This window comes from Protopterus annectens, chromosome 5.part0 (assembly GCF_019279795.1).
Source record: "Protopterus annectens isolate FY-2018-M chromosome 5.part0, PAN1.0, whole genome shotgun sequence".
In the NCBI taxonomy this organism is placed as follows: domain Eukaryota; kingdom Metazoa; phylum Chordata; order Ceratodontiformes; family Protopteridae; genus Protopterus; species Protopterus annectens.
In genome coordinates this window covers 332386047-332393847 of record NC_056735.1, presented here as the reverse complement: position 1 = coordinate 332393847, position 7801 = coordinate 332386047, and positions in this window count along the sequence as shown.

Sequence of the window (7801 nt, the reverse complement as noted above, 5' to 3'; positions counted from 1 at the left end):
AATAACCCAATTTATGTAAGTAATGTAAATATAGGTGAATTGTATGGTACTGTACATCCAGATACCTTAATGCAGCTCACCCCTGATACCCCCACATTTTGTAACAGCCTAGGTTATTTATGCTGATCCCCCCAGACTCAATAATACAGGGCCATATACCACTGTTACATACACTGGCCTCTGGAGTGCATAAGGTCACATATGTGTTGTGTAGGTGAAGCCGACACATATATGGCCCCAGCCCCAATGTATGTGTGGGGGATACAACAGCAGTGGACTGATGGCAGCAATGGCAGCATGATATACTCACAGCCCACTACAGAACAACCCCTGACAGCATGTCATATGTGCAAAGCTTGGTATGTAGGTGGAGGACAGAGGCTGGAACACAGTTCCATATGTGGAAAACTGTTGCCATATACTAAGCAAGTCGCTGGTGTTACAGGATAGTCTGCAACATACCCTTAGCCAGGGAATTCAGGTTAGAAACAGAAATGGATGTAGCCATGTACTGATAGCACTCAGCACACACACTGCCAGTGAAATATCTGACACAGGACCTTTGTGGTGGACAGACAAAACATAATAGGCACACCTCTGGCCACCAAGAGGACAGGCCCACAGTTGAGAGCTATGCAGAGAGACTGCATTCCAAGCTAAATTAGTATTTATACACACACCCTGTAACACCAGTACTATACAAAGCATAACACAACTCTACTCACACTCTGTCTGTAGTTCTGGAACCTCCTACAAATATGTAGCTGGCCTGAGTGCGCCAGTTCTCCTGTAAGATGCATTGCTACCTGCTGTCTGTAACACTGATCCCCACACACAGGAATGATGTCAATCACACAGGAAAGGTAAAGGGACCAAGCCCACATGATGTAGGGAATTATAGTAGGTGGTTGCCATGATAGTGGTAATTGGAAGTACTACACAGCAAGCTGCATGCTGTTAGCAAGTGGAGGACATTATATATATATATATATATATATATATATATATATATATATATATATATATATATATATATGTAATAGAATGTAGTACCTGGTCCATAATAATGGGATAGATGATGTGGAATGATTTATATGTGCCATCAAGTGCTGTTGTGATTGTTGTGATGATGTTCAACTGAACAACTGCTATGGACAATAGTGTCTGTCCCTGTGGGTAGTGGGCCATAGCTGTCAACTGTGCAGGTCAGCACTGATAGACAAGATGTAAGCAATCATGTGTGTTGTGTAATGGGAAGTATGTATACTGGTGGTAGAAGTAATGCCATTATGATGGACATGTGGGAGCCACGGCCCACCACTGGCAGGATACTCAGGTTCATCTGTAATGTAGCATGCTGGAATGCCATAGGTGTGTAATAGGGTTACCTGCAATTGGGTTCTACATATACCCTCTTAATGTCAGGCCATGTCCATATGTGGCACCTGTCTGTGTTGTAGCAAGGCAGAACAGTGCAGCTGTGCAGGAAGGTGTTGTGAGATTGTGAAGCTGATGTCTGAATGTACCCCACAAAAAATTAAGGGTAATGCTGCTCAACGCCAGAAGTCTAAATCTCAAGATGCAGGCTCTCAAAGCACTCCTCAGTATGGAGGACATCGATGTCTGTGCAGTAACTGAAACCTGGTTCAAGGCTCCTAAGAGCACCCCAGCACTACCAGGCTATACCTCGTATCATGCTTTTCGGCACCAAAACTCTGGCCAAACCAAAAATGGAGGGGGAGTGTCCATATTCATCAAGGACACCCACACCTCCAGGTTAGTGGCAACTCATGAAGCATCAGAGACCATCCAGGTGCAACTAACCAGAGGCAAAACTGCTATACAACTGGTAGCATGTTACAGACCACCCTCCCAATCTCAGGAACCCCACTCAGCCTTCCTGAAGACATTGGAGGATATGAATGTCTCACCAAACACCATCATATTGGGAGACTTCAAATACCCTAACATAGACTGGGTGCATTATTCTAGCCCAAACACCCTAGCCCAAAGGTTCCTGGAATTTATAAATTCAAAAGCAATGCAACAGCTAGTCACCTCTCCCACAAGGGGAGATAATATACTAGACCTGATCATCACAAACATGGGGACAAAGTGCTCCACACCGGAAGTATACCCTTCACTAGTGAGATCTGACCACAAACTAATCACCCTGGATATACATATCCCACCTCCACCCCCAACACAAAAAACTACAGTGAAAAACTTCTCAAAAGCCGACTTTACACTTCTTAAAACTGAGATGGTATCCTTTAAGCCCACTGGGACAGTGGAAACCACATTCCACAATGCAGAATCCTTCACAAATGCTTTCTACGAACATCTCCAAGAATGCATGGATCATGCAATCCCAAATAAAACCAAGACCCTCTCCACCAAGGGCAGGCATCCTGTCTGGTGGACCCCAGCTATAAACAAATTGTATAACAAAAGAAGGAAGCTACTGCACGACAGAGCAAAATCCCATAAAGAGAAGGCATTTCTGATCAGCACTAGTAGAAAGCTACGTTCTCTCATAAAAACATCCAAGGCCAACTTTGAGAGAAAAATCGCTATGGACACTAAAGATAACCACAAAGCCTTCTTCAGCTATGTTAGAAACCTCGGTGGAAACCCTCAGATATGTTCAGAGTTAGTTCACAATGACAAAAAATACACTGAACCCACAGATATTGCCAACATTCTGGCAGACAGGTTCAGTGCAAATGTCTCCCCTCCCCCACCCCCAAAAGAAGAAATACTTATCCCAGCTGAATGTAACCTCCCTGTCATCTCAGATGTCCAGGTGAGAACCGCCCTCAGCAAAGCTAAAAACACAGCATCAATGGGACCTGACGGTATCTCGGGTTGCGTGCTACGTGAACTCCAAGAGGAGCTAAACCCGCGCATAAAAATGCTATTTAACCTTAGCCTTACTACAGGATATGTACCTGAAAACTGGCGTACAGCAACAGTAGTCCCACTCCACAAAGGAGGCACCTCTACTGACCCTGGTAACTACCGCCCCATAAGCTTAACCAGCCTGGTCTGCAAAGCTATGGAAAGAATCATTATGGATCTAATAAACAGAGACATTGGGGACTTACAGGCACTTGATCCCATCCAGTTTGGCTTTGTAAAAAGCAGATCCTGCCTTTTAAACCTGGTTGACTTTTTCAAAACAGTCACTAGAGCCATTGACAAGGGCAAAGCAGTCCATACAGCCTACCTGGACTTGGCTTAAGCTTTCGACACAATACCCCACTCTGGCATCATAGACAAGCTCAGCAGCTTAAATGTAAATCCATATGTCACAAGATGGGTGGCAAACTGGCTAAAGGATAGAACCCATAAAGTCAAAATCGCTGGAGCCATGTCAGACTCAAAGCCAGTGACAAGTGGTGTCCCACAGGGCTCTGTCCTGGGACCCCTCTTGTTCGGCATTTATTTCTCAGATGTGAAAGCAAACATGGGAGGGTTGTGGCTGGCAAAGTTCACAGATGACTGCAAACTAGGCACCATAGTCGATACACCAGCTGACACATACATCCTACAGAAAGGCCTCACTGAAACGGACAACTGGTGCCGGAGTCATGGCCTTAAACTAAATGCCAAAAAATGTATAGTCATCCCCTTTGGGAAAACAAAGTGCCCACAAATTATCACATAGGCGGTAACCCACTGAGTATGGAAAAGGTAATCAGAGACCTGGGGACCCAAGTTGATAGTGACCTCTCATTTGACACCCACGTTGCCAAAGTGGTTAGAAAGGCTTTCTACCTTGCCCACCTTATCATGAAGGGATTCACATCCAGATCAAAGGAGGTCATTGTGCCCCTGTACTCCTCCATTATCAGGCCCATGATTGAGTACAATGCCCCATTTGGTATGTACCTCACCCGGCACTTGCAACAGCTAGAGAGACCCCAAACGTACCTCACCAAGAGGATCAAGGGTCTCCAACATATGTCATATGCTGCCAGACTAAAGAAACTCCAAGTCTATTCAGTAGCATACCGCCTACTCAGAGGTGATCTGTGCCTGATGTACAAGGCCATGTCCAATCAGGAATTGATGGACATACACCACCTCAAAAAATCCAAATCCATCAGAACCACGAGAGCTAAAGATTTGAACCTCAGCACAAATATGAATAGGACATGCTGGAGAGACAGATTCATAACTCAGAGGCTTCCCATACTCTGGAACAGAATCCCAGTTCATGTTAGGCAGAGCCCCTCACTGACACTCTTCAAGAGAAATCTTGACGATTGGATGGGAGATCATAGGTTTACCCCAGGGGTCATCTCTGTGTCACTACTAGACAGAGGCACAGTAAACTAATTCTATTATGCAAGGGGGTCTTCACTGTGTCACTACTAGACAGAGGCACAGTATTATAAATCTATTCTGTACACTTTTGTGCCATTACATGGGGTGGCGAAAGCCACATCACTATGGCTAGGCTTGTAAATGCCCCAGGGCAGATAGCCTAGTACCAAACTATGAAACTATGAAACTATAGGTATGCATATGTGTACATATGTCACATATATAATATATAAAGATATATATGTATATCAGCATGCATGTCCAGAAATATACATATACCCATGTGTAGACATATATGTGCACATGTATACATCACATATATCTACACATATATAGATATATACCTATATGCACATGTCTACATATATACAAACACACACACAAACATATATGTATGTAAAGACATGTCCCCTATATTACTACCACAGTGATGCATGCTATGTGCGAGGCACCAGCACACATAGAAATACACACAGATATCTACAGCTGGCAGTGTGGGCAACATGGATGGGTATGTCACAAGTTAGTCCCTTGTTGGGACCACATTGCCCCCATCTGTGAAGTATGCAATGGGAATACGGGGAAGTTTGGCAGGTACACATGTGGAGGTGGTCAGGATTGGTAGATATAGAGGACATTCTACAGGGGTGGTATGTGACACGTGGTGGTAAACACCATGGATGGTGTGTGTGGTCTGTGATGTGGATTCCCCATGGGCCCCAATATGGGCACAATGGGAACAAGCCTCCCAACCACTGCTATTCACAATAGCAGTCCATGTCCTGAAAGTGCTTAGTCTGGAGGCTGAGCAAGAGGAGCATGTTGGCTCTGTGAATTTGTACTGGGTGCCTCAGACTGATGTAGCACATCCCACATGTGTCTGTGGAACCTGGTATGGAACAGACCTTAGACCTGACCTCAGGGGACAGGAACATGTCTGTGTGTGCCCGAGGGGGGAACAACATGCCCTGGGTGGTTTCACCTGATGGTACTGCTGGAACAGTACATGAGAAGGCCCCAGGTTGGGACACACATGTGATGTGGCCAGGTATCATGGGCAGATGGGTTTGGAGAGGTGCATCTACTGGGCAATAGAATATATACATGTTATTGTATCACTGTTATAGAACATATGTTGGTAGTAATAGTCAACACAATCCTGGTACATGTCCAACAGCATGCATAGATATCCCCAATACCACAGAATGTCAGATGTGCAGCAATCTCAGAGCAGCCATACCACTGTCATATATGGAACCATAGTAGCCCTGACAATGGCATGCAGGTGAATAGTCTGTAAAAGGCCAGCAATGATAGTGTCCACACAGGGGACATGGCTACAATCACATAGCAGAAAGTGTGGTACAATACAATATCTGTCCAACCAGTAGGTAAAATATAGCCATACCTAATGAGTTGTGTGTACAGTTTGTAGAAGCAGATATGTGGGGGGGGGGTGACAGAGATGCATATTATGAACTGTAGTAACCTTGCTGTATGAGTTGCTCACACCTGTTTCTATCTTTATGTCTTTCGGCCAAGATGGTACATGCATGGTTTGCCCACCTATTCCCATGCAGAAAATGAAATATTGATATCACGCTTGATCCAGCACTATCCACTGCTATTTGGCAGGGCCGCACATGAGCAGCAGGAGTGGACACACATGTGATGTGGCCAGGTATCATGGGAAGATGCTTTTGGAGAGGGGCATTTGCTGGGCAATAGAATATATGCATGTTATTGTGTCACTGTTATAGAACATATGTTGGTAGTAATAGTCTAAACAATCCTGGTACATGTCCAACAGCATGCATAGGTATCCCCAATAACACAGAATGTCAGATTTGCAGCAATCTCAGAGCAGCCATACCACTGTCATATATGGAACCATAGTGGCCCTGACAATGGCATGCAGGTGAATAGTCTATAACAGGCCAGCAATGATAGTGTCCACACAGGGGACATGGCTACAATCACATAGCAGAAAGTGTGGTACAATACAATATCTGTCCAACCAGTAGGTAAGATATAGCCATACCTAATGAGTTGTGTGTACAGTTTGTAGAAGCAGATATGTGGTGGAGGGGTTGACAGAGATGTGCATTATGAACTGTAGTAACCTTGCTGTATGAGTTGCTCACACCTGTTTCTATCTTTATGTCTTTCAGCCAAGATGGCACATGCACTGTTGGGCCACCTATTCCCATGCAGAAAATGAAATATTGATATCACACTTGATCTTGTACTATCCACTGCTATTTGGCAGGGCCTCACATGAGCAGCAGGAGTAGACCGCCCTGTGGAACGACCTAGTCCACAGGGTCAGTGATGTCGGACTGCACAACTTCAGTTATGAGCAGGTCTGGCATCATTGTACTGACCTGCTTTGCAATGCCTATTGGTATGCTGCTGCAGTCCTAGGGGATCACCTTGTCACAGGGGGGGGGGTTGCCATCCATTCCCCCAACACGTGTGTAGGAGCTCCAGGCCAACCATGTGGCACCTGCCTGTCCAGACACCTGTCAATCACTGGACTCCTTTATGGAGGTGGGTGTCACCCACACACTGGCTGAGGAGCATGCAGGTAAGGACTCAGGGCTCATCAGTAGACCACTGTTGTGTATACATCTGTATTGGTACAGGTAGATCATGCATATCTGACATGTCAGAGATATATTGTGTTGCTGCATTGTAGTGATAAACAGATGTCCAGATGTAGTAGTATCGTGGAAATGTACCGTTGATGTATTGTAATACTGAACCCACCCTGTAAACTGCCACAGGTGTGGCCACTGACATTGCATCTCTCACCGTCTTATGTAGGTTCCTCCAGGATACCACCAAGGCAGCAATCTGTAGCTGGTGAGTATGTTTTATGTAGATGCTTGCCTTTGGGAAAAAACATGTATCCGTGAATTACCATATAGGTGGCAGTACACTAAACACTGAAAGTGTGGTAAGAGACTTAGGGACACAGGTGGACAGTGGTCTCACCTTTGATAACCACATCACCACAACAGTCAGGAAATCCTTCTATGTGGCACACCTCATCACTAAGAGCTTTTCATCCAGAAAAAAGGAGGTCATTGTCCCACTGTACTCATCCCTCATTAGACCCATTATAGAATACAATGCCCCATTTGGTCTGTACCTCTCAAGACATCTGCAACAACTGGAAAGGCCACAGAAATACCTCACTAAAAGAATCACAGGCCTAAAGCAGATGCCCTACGCTGACCGCCTTAAAAACTCCAGCTATACTCTGTCACATATCGTCTACTCAGAGGCGATCTTTGCTTAACATACAAGGCCATGTCAAACCCAGAGCTGTTGGACATGCTACACTTAAAGAAATCCCAATCCCTCAGAGCCACATGCTCCAGGGATCTAAACCTTGTCATCACAATAAACAAAACATGCTGGAGGGATAGGTTCCTGACCCAGAGACTCCCTAGACTCTGGAATA